Raw genomic sequence first — 18,352 nt, 5'->3', positions numbered from 1 at the left:
GACCTGGAAGAAACAGACCACTCACAGCATGGAGGTGATGGCTCAAGAGGCACTCCCTCCACCCTTAAAAGGAGAGTGGTGGATCCAAGAAGGAACAGATCCCCCTCAGTGGGATCCAACCATTCTAGGAGATCCAAAGGGTCCTCTGCCTCTTCTCAGAGAAGAGAATCCTCTCATGAGAGGAAATGCAGACTGATCAAATTTGAGCAGGCTAAGCTTGAGCTTAAAAGAGAACAGTTAGCATTGGACAGGGAAACCCTGGAGCTTCAGAAAGCTTCAAGAAAGTGGGGTCTAGAGATCCCTGGTGGCAGTAAGGAAACCCCTAGAGTTAGAGAGAAAGTCCCTGACAATAGGAACCTCCACAAGATTGTGCCCCCCTATCAGAATGGGGATGATATCCACAAATGGATATCTGCTCTTGAAAGGGCCTGTAGAGTACAGAGGGTCCCAGTAGAGCAGTGGGCAGCAATCCTGTGGCTCTCCTTTTCAGATAAAGGAAGAGACAAGCTCCTCTCTGTAAGAGAAGAGGATGCTGATGACTATTATATCTTGAAGGATGCTTTAATAGATGGGTTTGGCTTAACCACTGATCAGTACAGACTTAAGTTCAGAGACACCCAGAAAGCACAAAATCAGGATTGGGTAGACTTTGTGGATTGTGCAACCAAGGCACGGGAAGGTTGGTTAACTGGCAGCAAAGTAGATGATTATACAGGATTATACAATCTCATAATGAGGGAGCAGATCCTTAACAATTGTCAGAACCAGCTCTTACATCAGCACCTGGTTGACTCTGATCTGACCTCTCCCCAAGAATTGGGAAAGAAGGCAGACAAATGGGTCAGAACCAGGATTAAGCAAAAGGTCCAGCCCTTGGGAGGTGCAACTAAAAAAGAAGATGCCAAAAACTCTGACAAGGGTGGGGAAAAGGGAAAAGACCAGCAGTCTTCAACAGGCCCCCAAAAAGCAGCATCTGAGACTACCAAGAAAAACAAATCCAAACAACCAAGGAAGCCATGGTGTAAGTACTGTAAACAGACTACCCATTGGACTTCAGACTGTAATAAGGCCAAAGACTCCACAAGCACCACACCTGCCCCTAAGGCTCCTGTTCCCCCTAGTACAGTTACAGGTGTTGGTGCACAGAACAAGGGCATAGTAGGGTTGACCCTGGGATCTGGAGAGGACTCTGGCCTAGTCAGAACTCCTACTCAGGCTGTGCTAGTTTGTGATGGGGACTTGTCCCTGTTTGTGAGCCCCAGTGGTCTGGGCAAATACAGACAACAGCCAACCATAAATGGAAGGGAGTCACTAGCTTACAGGGATACAGGGGCCAGTGTCACTATGGTGACTAAGGACCTTGTGGACCCTGACCAGATCATACTTGGAGAGATATACCAAGTGACCAATGCTAGCAACGTTAGTACAGACCATGCTCTAGCTGTTGTGAACTTCTCCTGGGGAGGGGTAACTGGCCTCAAGAAAGTTGTGGTGAGTGCAGACCTACCTGTTGAATGTTTACTAGGGAATGATTTGGAGACCTCAGCATGGGCTGAGGTGGAGCTAAGTACCCATGCAGCAATGTTGGGTATACCAGCAGAAGTAATTGCCCTGACAAGGTCAAAAGCAAAGCTGACAGGAACTGAACAGGCCTTGGATCCTGGAAAAATGGACCAAGGGCCTTCCAAGAGGAGGAGTAGCAGGGGTAAGGCCGAGCCTTCCCCCCAGGATCAGTCTGTAGAAACTCTTTTAGCAGAAGAGGATCTAGCTCCTGAAGAAGGAACTGCCCCAGAGGAACTGGAACCTGATCAGGTTGAGTTCTTGGGGGCAGGGGGACCTTCTAGGGCAGACTTGAGCCTGGAGCAGCAGAGCTGCCCCACTCTTGAACCCCTCAGACAGCAAGCTGCTGCTGAGGCTGCAGGGGATGCCAGTGGAACCCATAAGATTTATTGGGATGAAGGGCTCCTTTACTCTGAGGGTCGAGACCCCAAGCCTGGTGCAGCCAGGAGGTTGGTCATACCTCAGAAGTTTAGGAGCTTCCTGCTCACACTGGCCCATGATATCCCCTTAGCAGGACACCTGGGCCAAAATAAGACTTGGGACAGAATTGTCCCACACTTTCATTGGCCCCACATGAGTGAAGACTGTAAGAGCTTTTGCAGCTCTTGCATTACCTGCCAAGCAAGTGGCAAGGCAGGTAAATCCACAAAGGCCCCCCTGATACCATTGCCTGTGGTGGGGGTGCCCTTTGAGCGGGTGGGGATTGACATCGTTGGTCCCTTAGACCCACCAACAGCATCTGGGCACAGGTTCATTTTAGTGGTAGTGGATCATGCCACTAGATACCCAGAGCTATTCCCCTTAGGACCATCACAGCTCCTGTGGTGGCAAGGGCCCTCCTTGGAGTCTTCTCCAGGGTGGGGTTCCCTAAGGAGGTATTGTCTGACAGAGGTACAAACTTTATGAGTAGTTACCTGAAGGCAATGTGGAAGGAGTGTGGGGTTAACTATAAGTTCACCACCCCTTACCATCCTCAATGCAATGGTCTTGTTGAAAGGTTCAACAAGACCTTAAAGGGTATGATTAAAGGACTACCAGAAAAGCTTAGGCGAAAATGGGATGTTCTTCTGCCCTGCCTTCTCTTTGCATACAGAGAGGTGCCACAGAAGGGGGTTGGCTACAGCCCCTTTGAACTTCTGTTTGGCCATCCTGTTAGAGGGCCACTTTGTCTAGTGAAGGAGGGATGGGAGCAACCTCTCAAACCCCCTAAACAGGACATAGTGGACTACGTACTTGGTCTCCGCTCCCGGATGGCTGAGTATATGAAGAAGGCAACTAAAAACCTGGAGGCAAGTCAGGAATTACAGAAAGCCTGGCATGACCAAAAGGCTGTCCTGGTGGTGTACCAGCCAGGACAGAAGGTATGGGTGTTGGAGCCAGTGGCCCCAGCAGCTCTCCAAGATAAGTGGAGTGGACCCCATACCATTTTGGAGAAAAAGGGAGAGGTTACCTACCTGGTAGACCTTGGCACTCCCAGAAGTCCCCACCGGGTACTTCATGTGAATAGATTGAAAGCATATGTGGACAGGGCTGACATGGGCTTGCTCATGGCAACAGATGAGGGACAGGAGGAAGAGAGTGACCCTCTCCCAGACCTGCTCTCTCAGAACCCTGACGATGGGTCAGTTGATGGAGTAGCCTTGGCAGGCAGCCTCACTGACCAGCAGCAAGCAGATTGTAGACAGGTTCTACAAAGATACAGACATATGTTTTCTCTGACTCCTAGTCAGACCACCTGGTGCACTCACGAAGTGGACACTGGGGACAGTCTGCCTGTCAAGAATAAGATCTACAGGCAACCTGACCATGTCAGGGACTGCATAAGGACTGAAGTCCAAAAGATGTTGGAGTTGGGAGTAATTGAGCCCTCAGATAGCCCTTGGGCTAGCCCAGTAGTCCTAGTACCAAAACCTCACACCCAGGGTGGTAAGAGAGAGATGAGGTTCTGTGTAGACTACAGGGGTCTCAATGCAGTCACTAAGACTGATGCTCATCCAATTCCCAGAGCAGATGAGCTCATAGATAGGTTGGCCTCAGCCAAATATCTGAGCACATTTGATCTGACAGCTGGCTACTGGCAGATAAGGTTAGCTGAGTCTGCAAAAGCCAAAACTGCATTTTCTACCCCTAGTGGGCATTATCAATTTATTGTGATACCCTTTGGTTTGAAAAATGCACCTGCCACTTTTCAAAGGTTGGTGAACCAAGTCCTCTCAGGCCTGGAAGACTTTAGTGCAGCATATCTGGATGATATTGCTGTCTTTAGCTCCACCTGGGAAGATCACCTGATCCACCTGAGGGAAGTTTTAGAAGCCCTGCAGAAGGCTGGGCTCACTATCAAGGCTACTAAGTGCCAGATAGGGCAGAGTCAGGTTGTATACCTGGGACACCTTGTAGGAGGAGGCCAGGTTCAACCTTTACAGAGCAAAATCCAGACCATCATGGACTGGGTTGCTCCAACCACCCAGACTCAGGTTCGAGCTTTCTTGGGCCTGACTGGTTATTATAGGAGATTTGTGAAAGGATATGGATCCATAGTGACCCCCTTGAATGATCTCACCTCCAAGAGGATGCCCAAAAAGGTTCAGTGGACTGTCAGCTGTCAGAAAGCTTTTGATGACCTTAAACAGGCAATGTGCTCTGCTCCAGTGCTCCAAAGCCCCAACTACTCCAAAGAATTCATAGTTCAAACTGATGCTTCAGAGGTGGGGGTAGGTGCTGTGTTATCACAACTGAATGAGGAGGGCCAGGATCAACCAGTAGCTTTTATTAGCAGAAGGTTGACCCCCAGAGAGAAACGTTGGTCAGCCATAGAGAGGGAGGCCTTTGCTGTGGTCTGGGCCCTGAAGAAGCTGAGGCCATACTTGTTTGGTACTCACTTCATTGTTCAGACAGACCATAAGCCCCTCCTATGGCTAAAACAGATGAAGGGTGAAAACCCCAAACTACTCAGGTGGTCCATTTCCCTACAGGGGATGGACTATACAGTGGAACATAGACCTGGGAGCAACCATGCCAATGCAGATGGCCTCTCCAGATATTTCCACTTAGAACATGAAGACTCAACTGGTCAAGGTTAGTTTAATGTCCCTGCGTTTGGGGGGGGGGTTGTGTAGGAGAGTGGCATCGACTGCATAGTTGCCCCCAACTTTTTGCTGATGTTTTGACTGTTGTTATGACTTTAGCCAGGCTGTGGCCCTGCTATCCAGGACCCCAGCCTATCTGCTTCCTCTGGTAAACTATGTGAGTACCCTAGGTACCAACCAATTGGATGCTGGGCATGCCCTACCAGTCCCTTGTAGATGGTACCCTAGGTACCCAGGGCATGGGTCCCCCAGTAGGCCTACCAGGGCTGCAGCACTTATTGTGCCACCCTGGGACAGCCACCCAAACTGACACCACCAGGCCACTACTGTAGCCTGGGTAAGGTGGTGCTAGCACCCCTTACAGGGACGTAGGTACCCTATGTCCCATACCATACAACACATATACACTCATAGGTCACCCCTATGGCAGGCCCTGATAATCCTACAGGGCTGGGTGCTGAGGTATGTGTGAGGGGGGACCCCTACGTGAGTAGGACCTCTCTGCAACCTTCGTAAAATCGTTACTGGGTTGTTTGTAGTGTAGCCATACCATATACTCTTAACCGCATTATAAGTTATTGCGTCATCGCTGTAACTTAGGAATGGCTACACAGAACCATATCGTGTTTGGTGTCAAACATGAAGGAATCATACCCCCAGTCCAGCCATGGGCATGGGGGCACGATTCCCCCTTGCTAGGAGGGCGATATGGGAAAAGCGGTAGAATTTGGACACCAATTTAAAAGTGCACATGCACCACAAAATGGCTACTGTTCGCCACCTACACGACTCTGGCTGGCTGTTGCTGGGGAAAACCCCAGCCTCGCCATCTGGACAATAGGGCTCCTGTGGCAGGGAGGTGCCAGCACCTCCCCAGACAGGATATGTGGATTGGAACAGGGTGGGTGCACCAAATGTCCTTTCAGAGTTGCACGTAGGCAGCTGCAGAGCCCCAATTCTGCATACACCGCCTGGAACCGGTTCAGGGGCGTCCTGCCCCTCGCCCAGGCGGGAAACACACAAAGGGGAGTGGGTGTAGCCACCCTTTCCCGCCTCTACTCTGATTGGTAGGCTCTCTTTTGGACCATCCCCTAATCTTGGGGATATATGGGAATAACTTTGCCCTAGAGCCTTAGATTCGTACAGGACTTCACAGAACTGACCTTCGACGAGCTGCTGCCCAGCTGACTGAAGAAATCTCCCTTGGGATAAAGGAGTTATCCCCCGGCTTGGCAGGCACCTAAAAGACTACAAGATACCCGGTTGGAACTTCGTTGCTCTCACGACCTTCGACGCCTTCCAGCAACCTCGAGGTGGGTCTCCAGTGCATCCCAGCGTCCTGTGAGTGTGCCCAGCAAGTCTGAGCACCCTGGACCACGTGGGTGTCGAGATCCCCGCATACCCCGAGACACCGGCCACCTCTTGTCCAGCACACGACCCCGACCAGTGGGGAAGTTGTGCTTTGGCCCCTTCTTGAGCCAACCTTCAAGCAGCATTTGTGCCGACTCTCAGCTCCCTGGCCCGCTCTGGTGGCCCGTGGGAGCCCTTTTACGCACTCCATTTTGCTGCCTTCTGCAGTCCCTTGTCTCTCGACTTCTGGGCCCTGACGGAGGACAATCTTCTTTTCTAAGAGTTCCCCTGGTTGCTCCAGGCCTGCTCTATGCTCCCTGCAAAGGAGAGCACCCTCAGACCTCGTGGGTCTGCACCAGCAGCTGCTTTGTTCATCTTGCGTGGGTTGCGGTTGCCAATGCTTAGTGGATCCAATCGGGACACTAACACCGCAGCGACCCTCAGCCGACGTGGGACAGTCGCCCTCCAGAAGCTGGCCTTCCTTGAAGCCTCCCGGAGCCCGTGACTGCAGAGCCCAGCTGTACCTTCCACACCTGAAGCACCCGACATCCACGAGCTCCTTCCTGTGAGCTCCCTGGTCACTGTGCTGTGACCCAGACTCTGTCCCCTCTGCTTTCAGGTTCATCTTTGTCTTTTCTTCAACTTCAATCTTCACGACTTCAACGACACTTCCAGCTAGCAGCAGTTTGGACTCCTTTTCCATAGAAAATCAGCCCGCGACCCGACACCAGAATCGACCTATGCACCCGGCTTCCCTGGGGCAGGTAACAGTGGTACTTCGGTACTTCCGTGGTGGTGGGCTCTCCAAAGCCTTAAGTCTCAAGCCTTAACTTTGTACTGTTGTTAGAAGTGTCCTTAAACCTTAATTATTCAACCGCGACATTCTCCATAGGCTAACATTGCGATCCCGATAGCAACTTCTCGTACTGCACACGCCTCCCGTGGGTCCCCTTCCTCTTAACTGTGGGTGGATTCTTAAGGGGCCAGCGATCCTGAATGCACTAGGCATTGCCTGTAGAACTGTCGTGGTTCTTATACCACTATTTTAGTATATGGTTTGGTCCCCCCCTGGGGCCCATTGATTTCTGTGCTATTTATTGTGTTTATAAATGCTTGTTTGAAGTGTAACTTTGCCACTAGCCACATAAAGTGGCTGTGGGAGTCTGTCTAGAATAAATACATATATTTTATATATATACCTGTGTGGGCTACTCTTTCATTTGGTTATTCAAGAGGTTATTATGGTAAAACAATAAGCTTAACACTCCTTCAAGACTTAGCCTGAAGGCTGCTCTCCACAGCTACCACTAGGATAGCTTTCTTTAAAGGTTGTCTTAAACCTATCATCAATAGGAGTCGAATTGGACTGGTGCAAGGTGTCCCTATAACTAGGAACAGCATATGCCAGGCCAACTTCTCACAAAGAGTTTACGACATTATCCATTAGGCCAGAGTAAGAGTTAAGACCTTAACCATTAGGCCAGAGTAAGAGTATAAGACCTTAACCATTAGGCCAGAGTAAGAGTCTAAGACCTTAACCATTAGGCCAGATTAAGAGTCAAGACCTTAACCAATAGGCCAGAGTAAGAGTCAAGACCTTAACCAGTTGGCCAGAGTAAGAGTTAAGACCTTAACCATTAGGCCAGAGTAAGAGTTAAGAACTTAACCATTAGGCCAGAGTAAGAGTCAAGACCTTAACCATTAGGCCAGAGTAAGAGCTTAAGACCTTAACCATTAGGCCAGAGTAAGAGCTAAGACCTTAACCATTAGGCAAAAGTAAGAGTCAAGGACCTTAACTATTAGGCCAGAGTAAGAGTCTAGACCTTAACCATCAGGCCAGAGTAGGAGTCAAGACCTTAACCATTATGAAGGAGTAAGAGTCAAGACCTTAACCATTAGGCCAGAGTATGAATTAAGAACTTAACCATTAGCCCAGAGTAAGACTCTAAGAAATTAACCATTACCCCAGAGTAAGAGTTAAGACCTTAACCATTAGCCCAGAGTAAGAGTTAAGACCTTAACCATTAGGCAAGAGTAAGAGTCTAAGACCTTAACCATTAGGCCAGAGTAAGAGTCTAAGACCTTAACCATTATGCCAGAGTAAGAGTCTAGACCTTAACCAGTAGGCCAGAGTAAGAGTCTAAGACCTTAACCATTAGGCCAGAGTAAGAGTCTAGACCTTAACCATTAGGCCAGAGTAAGAGTTAAGACCTTAACCATTAGGTCAGAGTAAGAGTCTAGACCTTAACCAGTAGGCCAGAGTAAGAGTCTAAGACCTTAACCATTAGGCCAGAGGAAGAGTCAAAACCTTAACCATTAGGCCAGAATAAGAGTCAAGACCTTAACCATTAGGCCAGAGTAAGAGTTAAGACCTTAACCAGTAGGCCAGAGTGAGAGTCTAAGACCTTAACCATAAGGCCAGAGTAAGAGTCTAAGAAATTAACCATTAGGCCAGAGTAAGAGTTAAGACTCTAACCATTAGGCCAGAGTAAGAGTTAAGACCTTAACCATTAGGCCAGAGTAAGAGTCAAGATCTTAACCATTAGGCCAGAGTAAGAGTTTACGACATTATCCATTAGGCCAGAGTAAGAGTTAAGACCTTAACCATTAGGCCAGAGTAAGAGTATAAGACCTTAACCATTAGGCCGGAGTAAGAGTCTAAGACCTTAACCATTAGGCCAGATTAAGAGTCAAGACCTTAACCAATAGGCCAGAGTAAGAGTCAAGACCTTAACCAGTTGGCCAGAGTAAGAGTTAAGACCTTAACCATTAGGCCAGAGTAAGAGTTAAGAACTTAACCATTAGCCCAGAGTAAGAGTTAGGACCTTAACCATTAGCCCAGAGTAAGAGATAAGACCTTAACCAGTAGGCCAGAGTAAGAGTCAAGACCTTAACCGTTTGGCCAGAGTAAGAGTCTAAGACCTTAACCATTAGGCCAGAGTAAGAGTCTAAGACCTTAACCATTAGGCCAGAGTAAGAGTTAAGCCCTTAACCATTAGGCCAGAGTAAGAGTCTAAGAAATTAACCATTAGGCCAGAGTAAGAGTTAAGACCTTAACCATTAGGCCAGAGTAAGAGTTAAGACCTTAACCATTAGGCCAGAGTAAGAGTCTAAGACCCTAACCATTAGGCCAGATTAAGAGTCAAGACCTTAACCATTAGGCCAGAGTAAGAGTCAAGACCTTAACCATTAGGCCAGAGTAAGACTCAAGACCTTAACCAGTAGGCCAGAGTAAGAGTCAAGACCTTAACCATTAGGCCAGAGTAAGAGTTAAGACCTTAACCAGTAGGCCAGAGTGAGAGTCTAAGACCTTAACCATAAGGCCAGAGTAAGAGTCTAAGAAATTAACCATTAGGCCAGAGTAAGAGTTAAGACTCTAACCATTAGGCCAGAGTAAGAGTTAAGACCTTAACCATTAGGCCAGAGTAAGAGTCAAGATCTTAACCATTAGGCCAGAGTAAGAGTTTACGACATTATCCATTAGGCCAGAGTAAGAGTTAAGACCTTAACCATTAGGCCAGAGTAAGAGTATAAGACCTTAACCATTAGGCCAGAGTAAGAGTCTAAGACCTTAACCATTAGGCCAGATTAAGAGTCAAGACCTTAACCAATAGGCCAGAGTAAGAGTCAAGACCTTAACCAGTTGGCCAGAGTAAGAGTTAAGACCTTAACCATTAGGCCAGAGTAAGAGTTAAGAACTTAACCATTAGCCCAGAGTAAGAGTTAAGACCTTAACCATTAGCCCAGAGTAAGAGATAAGACCTTAACCAGTAGGCCAGAGTAAGAGTCAAGACCTTAACCGTTTGGCCAGAGTAAGAGTCTAAGACCTTAACCATTAGGCCAGAGTAAGAGTCTAAGACCTTAACCATTAGGCCAGAGTAAGAGTTAAGCCCTTAACCATTAGGCCAGAGTAAGAGTCTAAGAAATTAACCATTAGGCCAGAGTAAGAGTTAAGACCTTAACCATTAGGCCAGAGTAAGAGTTAAGACCTTAACCATTAGGCCAGAGTAAGAGTCTAAGACCCTAACCATTAGGCCAGATTAAGAGTCAAGACCTTAACCATTAGGCCAGAGTAAGAGTCAAGACCTTAACCATTAGGCCAGAGTAAGACTCAAGACCTTAACCAGTAGGCCAGAGTAAGAGTTAAGACCTTAACAATTAGGCCAGAGTAAGAGTTAAGAACTTAACCATTAGCCCAGAGTAAGAGATAAGACCTTAACCAGTAGGCCAGAGTAAGAGTTAAGACCTTAACCAGTAGGACAGAGTAAGAGTCTAAGACCTTAACCATTAGGCCAGAGGAAGAGTTAAAACCTTAACCATTAGGCCAGAATAAGAGTCGAGACCTTAACCATTAGGCCAGAGTAAGAGTTAAGACCTTAACCAGTAGGCCAGAGTAAGAGTCTAAGACCTTAACCATAAGGCCAGAGTAAGAGTCTAAGAAATTAACCATTAGGCCAGAGTAAGAGTTAAGACTCTAACCATTAGGCCAGAGTAAGAGTTAAGACCTTAACCATTAGGCCAGAGTAAGAGTTAAGACCTTAACCATTAGGCCAGAGTAAGAGTCAAGATCTTAACCATTAGGCCAGAGTAATAGTTTACGACATTATCCATTAGGCCAGAGTAAGAGTTAAGACCTTAACCATTAGGCCAGAGTAAGAGTATAAGACCTTAACCATTAGGCCAGAGTAAGAGTCTAAGACCTTAACCATTAGGCCAGATTAAGAGTCAAGACCTTAACCAATAGGCCAGAGTAAGAGTCAAGACCTTAACCAGGTGGCCAGAGTAAGAGTTAAGACCTTAACCATTAGGCCAGAGTAAGAGTTAAGAACTTAACCATTAGCCCAGAGTAAGAGTTAAGACCTTAACCATTAGCCCAGAGTAAGAGATAAGACCTTAACCAGTAGGCCAGAGTAAGAGTCAAGACCTTAACCGTTTGGCCAGAGTAAGAGTCTAAGACCTTAACCATTAGGCCAGAGTAAGAGTCTAAGACCTTAACCATTAGGCCAGAGTAAGAGTTAAGCCCTTAACCTTTAGGCCAGAGTAAGAGTCTAAGAAATTAACCATTAGGCCAGAGTAAGAGTTAAGACCTTAACCATTAGGCCAGAGTAAGAGTTAAGACCTTAACCATTAGGCCAGAGTAAGAGTCTAAGACCCTAACCATTAGGCCAGATTAAGAGTCAAGACCTTAACCATTAGGCCAGAGTAAGAGTCAAGACCTTAACCAATAGGCCAGAGTAATAGTTAAGACCTTAACAATTAGGCCAGAGTAAGAGTTAAGAACGTAACCATTAGCCCAGAGTAAGAGATAAGACCTTAACCAGTAGGCCAGAGTAAGAGTTAAGACCTTAACCATTAGGCCAGAGTAAGAGTCAAGACCTTAACCATTAGGCCAGAATAAGAGTCAAGACCTTAACCGTTTGGCCAGAGTAAGAGTCTAAGACCTTAACCATTAGGCCAGAGTAAGAGTCTAAGACCTTAACCATTAGGCCAGAGTTAGAGTCAAGACCTTAACCATTAGGCCAGAGTAAGAGTCAAGACCTTAACCATTAAGCCAGAGTAAGAGTTAAGACCTTAACCATTATGCCAGTGTAAGAGATAAGACCTTAACCAGTAGGCCAGAGTAAGAGTCAAAACCGTAACCGTTTGGCCAGAGTAAGAGTCTAAGACCTTAACCATTAGGCCAGAGTAAGAGTCTAAGACCTTAACCATTAGGCCAGAGTAAGAGTTAAGCCCTTAACCATTAGGCCAGAGTAAGAGTCTAAGAAATTAACCATTAGCCAGAGTAAGAGTCTAAGAAATTAACCATTAGGCCAGAGTAAGAGTTGAGACCTTAACCATTAGGCCAGAGTAAGAGTTAAGACCTTAACCATTAGGCCAGAGTAAGAGTCTAAGACCCTAACCATTAGGCCAGATTAAGAGTCAAGACCTTAACCATTAGGCCAGAGTAAGAGTCAAGACCTTAACCAGTAGGCCAGAGTAAGAGTTAAGACCTTAACAATTAGGCCAGAGTAAGAGTTAAGAACTTAACCATTAGCCCAGAGTAAGAGATAAGACCTTAACCAGCAGGCCAGAGTAAGAGTTAAGACCTTAACCATTAGGCCAGAGTAAGAGTCAAGACCTTAACCATTAGGCCAGAGTAAGAGTCAAGACCTTAACCGTTTGGCCAGTGTAAGAGTCTAAGACCTTAACCATTAGGCCAGAGTAAGAGTCTAAGACCTTAACCATTAGGCCAGAGTTAGAGTCAAGACCTTAACCATTAGGCCAGAGTAAGAGTCAAGACCTTAACCATTAGGCCAGAGTAAGAGTTAATACCTTAACTATTAGGCCAGAGTAAGAGTTTAAGACCTTAACCATTAAGCCAGAGTAAGAGTTAAGACCTTAACCATTATGCCAGTGTAAGAGATAAGACCTTAACCAGTAGGCCAGAGTAAGAGTCAAAACCGTAACCGTTTGGCCAGAGTAAGAGTCTAAGACCTTAACCATTAGGCCAGAGTAAGAGTCTAAGACCTTAACCATTAGGCCAGAGTAAGAGTTAAGCCCTTAACCATTAGGCCAGAGTAAGAGTCTAAGAAATTAACCATTAGCCAGAGTAAGAGTCTAAGAAATTAACCATTAGGCCAGAGTAAGAGTTGAGACCTTAACCATTAGGCCAGAGTAAGAGTTAAGACCTTAACCATTAGGCCAGAGTAAGAGTCTAAGACCCTAACCATTAGGCCAGATTAAGAGTCAAGACCTTAACCATTAGGCCAGAGTAAGAGTCAAGACCTTAACCAGTAGGCCAGAGTAAGAGTTAAGACCTTAACAATTAGGCCAGAGTAAGAGTTAAGAACTTAACCATTAGCCCAGAGTAAGAGATAAGACCTTAACCAGCAGGCCAGAGTAAGAGTTAAGACCTTAACCATTAGGCCAGAGTAAGAGTCAAGACCTTAACCATTAGGCCAGAGTAAGAGTCAAGACCTTAACCGTTTGGCCAGTGTAAGAGTCTAAGACCTTAACCATTAGGCCAGAGTAAGAGTCTAAGACCTTAACCATTAGGCCAGAGTAAGAGTTAAGCACTTAACCATTAGGCAAGAGTAAGAGTTTAAGACCTTAACCATTAAGCCAGAGTAAGAGTTAAGACCTTAACCATTATGCCAGTGTAAGAGTTAAGACCTTAAACATTAGGTGAGAGTAAGAGTTAAGACCTTAACCATTAGGCCAGAGTAAGAGTCAAGACCTTAACCATTAGGCCAGAGTACGAGCTTAAGACCTCAACCATTAGGCCAGAGTAAGAGCTAAGACCTTAACCATTAGGCCAGAGTAAGAGTCTAGACCTTAACCATCAGGCCAGAGTAAGAGTCAAGACCTTAACCATTGTGAAGGAGTAAGAGTCAAGACCTTAACCATTAGGCCAGAGTAAGAATTAAGACCTTAACCATTAGCCCAGAGTAAGAGTTAAGACCTTAACCATTAGGCCAGAGTAAGAGTCTAAGACCTTAACCATTAGGCCAGAGTAAGAGTCTAAGACCTTAACCATTAGGCCAGACTAAGAGTTAAGACCTTAATCATTAGGCCAGAGTAAGAGTCTAGACCTTTACCATTAGGCCAGAGTAAGAGTTAAGACCTTAACCATTAGGTCAGAGTAAGAGTCTAAACCTTAACAAGTAGGCCAGAGTAAGAGTCTAAGACCTTAACCATTAGGCCAGAGGAAGAGTCAAAACCTTAACCATTAGGCCAGAATAAGAGTCAAGACCTTAACCATTAGGCCAGAGTAAGAGTTAAGAACTTAACCATTAGGTCAGAGTAAGAGTCTAAGACCTTAACCAGTAGGCTAGAGTAAGTGTTAAGACCTTAACCAGTAGGCCAGAGTAAGAGTCAAGACCTTAACCATTAGGCCAGAGTAAGAGTTAATACCTTAACCATTAGGCCAGATTAAGAGTTCAGACCTTAACCATTAGGCCAGAGTAAGAGTCTAGACCTTAAACATTAGGCCAGAGTAAGAGTTAAGACATTAACCATTAGGCCCAGAGTAAGAGTCTAAGACCTTAACCATTAGGCCAGAGTAAGAGCTAATACCTTAACCAATAGGCCAGAGTAAGAGCTAAGACCTTAACCATTAGGCCGGAGTAAGAGCTAAGACCTTAACCACTAGGCCAGAGTAAGAGCTAAGACCTTAACCATTAGGCCAGTGTAAGAGCTAAGACCTTAACCATTAGGCCAGAGTAAGAGTTAAGACCTTAACCAGTAGGCCAGAGTAAGAGTTAAGACCTTAACCATTAGGCCAGAGTAAGAGTTAAGACCTTAACCATTAGGCCAGAGCAAGAGTCTAAGACCTTAACCATTATGCCAGAGTAAGAGTCTAGACCTTAACCAGTAGGCCAGAGTAAGAGTTAAGACCTTAACCATTAGGCCAGAGTAAGAGTTAAGAACTTAACCATTAGCCCAGAGTAAGACTCTAAGAAATTAACCGTTAGCCCAGAGTAAGAGTTAAGACCTTAACCATTAGCCCAGAGTAAGAGATAAGACCTTAACCAGTAGGCCAGAGTAAGAGTTAAGACCTTAACCATTAGGCCAGAGTAAGAGTCAAGACCTTAACAGTTTGGCCAGAGTAAGAGTCTAAGACCTTAACCATTAGGCCAGAGTAAGAGTCTAAGACGTTAACCATTAGGCCAGAGTAAGAGTTAAGACCGTAACCATTAGGCCAGAGTAAGAGTCAAGACCTTAACCATTAGGCCAGAGTAAGAGTTAAGACCTTAACCATTAGGCCAGAGTAAGAGTTAAGACCTTAACCATTAAGCCAGAGTAAGAGTTAAGACCTTAACCATTAGGCCAGTGTAAGAGTTAAGACCTTAAACATTAGGTGAGAGTAAGAGTTAAGACCTTAACCATTAGGCCAGAGTAAGAGTCAAGACCTTAACCATTAGGCCAGAGTAAGAGCTTAAGACCTTAACCATTAGGCCAGAGTAAGAGCTATGACCTTAACCATTAGGCAAAGGTAAGAGTCAAAGACCTTAACCATTAGGCCAGAGTAAGAGTCTAGACCTTAACCATCAGGCCAGAGTAAGAGTCAATACCTTAACCATTAGGCCAGAGTAAGAGTTAAGACATTAACTATTAGGCCAGAGTACCATTAGGTCAGAGTAATAGTTAAGACCTTAACCATTAGGCCAGAGTAAGAATTAAGAACTTAACCATTAGCCCAGAGTAAGACTCTAAGAAATTATCCATTATCCCAGAGTAAGAGTTAAGACCTTAACCATTAGCCCAGAGTAGGAGTTAAGACCTTAACCATTAGGCCAGAGTAAGAGTCTAAGACCTTAACCATTAGGCCAGAGTAAGAGTCTAAGACCTTAACCATTAGGCCAGACTAAGAGTTAAGACCTTAACCATTAGGCCAGAGTACGAGTCTAGACCTTAACCATTAGGCCAGAGTAAGAGTTAAGACCTTAACCATTAGGTCAGAGTAAGAGTCTAGACCTTAACCATTAGGCCAGAGTACGAGCTTAAGACCTTAACCATTAGGCCAGAGTAAGAGCTAAGACCTTAACCATTAGGCCAGAGTAAGAGCTAAGACCTTAACCATTAGGCAAAAGTAAGAGTCAAGGACCTTAACCATTAGGCCATAGTAAGAGTCTAGACCTTAACCATCAGGCCAGAGTAAGAGTCAAGACATTAACCATTGTGAAGGAGTAAGAGTCAAGACCTTAACCATTAGGCCAGAGTAAGAATTAAGACATTAGCCATTAGGCCAGAGTACTATTAGGCCAGAGTAATAGTTAAGACCTTAACCATTAGGCCAGAGTGTGGTAAATAAAAATTCCTTTACCGGGACTGAATTTGATACAGAAACATTATAAAATAGCTCAGTAAATGAGAGGCAGAATCCGTGATATTAGAGTTTCGGAATGGGCTTTATTCCAATGATCGATTATAATCGGATGCTCCAAGTTCCATCACCACGGGGGTTCAGGAAGTGAAGTACATACTTTATTGACAAGAAGTAACTTTTATAATACATACATTACAATGAAGCGAATGCAGTAGGCGTAACAATTGATAAGGAAATTGACGTTTGGTCTGCGTAACCGAAAATGGGTGTAATAATGAGTAAAAAGGAACATGATTGGTTATGATGTCATACATAGGTGGATCTATAAGATAATACTTGGCATAGATGCGCGCGCAGCAGTATGACGTGTAATTGACGTGTAACTAGGGGGTGAAGGGGACTTGACATTTAGCTCTACATGTGGAGACAGAAAGTCTGGGGGGTCAAGTCAACCTAATCCCAAATCATATCTAACATCCTATGTTTTAAAGAACTATGTTATCCACAAAAGAAGGACTCTCGGACAGAATCTATTCTATACTGACTGTGCGTGCGTGTACAAGCGTCTAAGTGTCTACACTGAATGCGAGGGGGTGGGAATATTCCATGGTAACAGGGCTATGAATTACTTGCATGAGGACAGAGAAGCCGGGCCTTTTGCTCGGTAACTGGGAGAATGTTTACTTAAACTACTAGGCAGGAATGCATCGGCTGAGGGGGAAGCAGATAATTCGAAGGTGAAATACAGTTCATGGCAGAGAATAGGCTGATGTCAGGCTTCGTGAGCCGCGCAGAGAATGAGACAAAGTTCATGGTCACAGATGCAGGCTCAGACCGGAGCTTTCAGAGGCAGAAGGCAAAAGGAGTTTTGATGACAGAATCAGGGCCTACTTGCCTGGACTGTAAAATGGCATAAGTGAACCATATAAAGCCGGTGGCCTTTCATATTTAGGAATGGAATATCCGGCCTATTCATGGCGGATCTGACAGAGGACATGTTGACGGTGGACGCACATGTATTTGCGTCTTCATAACTGGAACTGGAGGGAACATACATGTACTTGTGACATGCACATGGAACCGTTGGGGTCCAAGATAGGGGACATAACTGACCAGAAAAATCCATATTTCCACATTCCCTCCTTGTCCCCTACTTGCCCTTCAAGAGATATCAATCTTCATCAATCCATTGATCTGTTCATATAGCATCATTTGTTCTTCTTTCTTCTTCCGGGATCTTGAATGAAAATCTTGATGTGGAATGCACGATGTGGCACACAGACCACAAATCGCTGGTCCACATTGTAGACATAGACAGCAACTGAATAGTATGAGAAGGCCAATACCTAGGAAGGATAGAACTCTCCATCCCCAGGCTGATACCACATTCCAAAACCAACTGGACCAAGTCCAAGTGCCTGGGTTCTGGTGTATCTGGCTTACAATCTTATGAAGGCGAGTGATGGCTTTATATACAGATGGCGAATTTTCTGGTATGAATACGCAGCAGCTTGATCCGATGACCCTACAAGCTCCGCCCCTATCAGCCAGGATGACGTCAAGGACAAGACGATTTTGAAGCACAACAATCCGCATAGCAGACTGCTCTTCCGTTAAATTGCCTAAGGCGGAAATAGTTTCGTTCACTACTGCTTCAAGGGTTCTAGTTAATCTACGTATCAGCTTACTATTAGTAACAGTACCTATATAGGGAAAGATGCCTTTATTAAAATCTACATACTTGTCCCATGCCGTCTCAGTGTAATCGACAATGGGGAGATCTCTCCGCTCTCTGTTGTGTACTAAATGAATATTTCTGTAATAATCAGGAGGAGCTAGGAAAACAGGTGGCAAAAGGAATGCAATGTAGCAGGTACCATCCCAATCTAGAGGTAGACGCATATATGCAGTCTGACCACATATAAAGTAGGAGTGGCGAGAAGCTCTAAATGAAGATTTGCCTTGATCACTGAATTCTACTATAGTAGTGCATTTACTATGGCCCATATGTATGGAACCAACCTTTCTTACACACAATTCACCCTTCGCTGGGAATACTGACATGGTGGGTAAGACTAGTTCAATTTCAGATACGACATTTAGAATCATGAGATTAGGTGTAAAATTACCTAATCCATATACTTCATTTTCTAGATCAGTTCCTGTTCTTTTGGGGCGACCCTCCTTGTCAGGATAGCAAACCTTGAGCAAAACTAGGTTCAGGTTTCCCCATACCCAATGATCTTGGTAAACTGCTGTGTCTGAGTCTATGGAATTGATTAAACTGAACCATGCTCCACAGGAGCCATTATGTGTAAATGGATGTGGAAAGAAAGGCAGGACTCCTTCATAATTCTGATAGGGAGGGAGTCGGCCACACACCCAACAATTAGTGGCATTACTAGTCTGATGGGAATGATGTAACATACTAATGAAAGTGTTATTGCGCAGCGCAAGTCTATAAGATAATTCATGCGGAGGTAAGTCACTAAAGGAATGTTCAGCAGCAACATTATAAACATGTCTAGAAATAGGGTAATATATGTGC

Source organism: Triturus cristatus, chromosome 2_1 (genome assembly GCF_964204655.1).
Source record: "Triturus cristatus chromosome 2_1, aTriCri1.1, whole genome shotgun sequence".
NCBI classification, from domain to species: domain Eukaryota; kingdom Metazoa; phylum Chordata; class Amphibia; order Caudata; family Salamandridae; genus Triturus; species Triturus cristatus.
Note: the sequence above shows the minus strand (reverse complement) of the source record.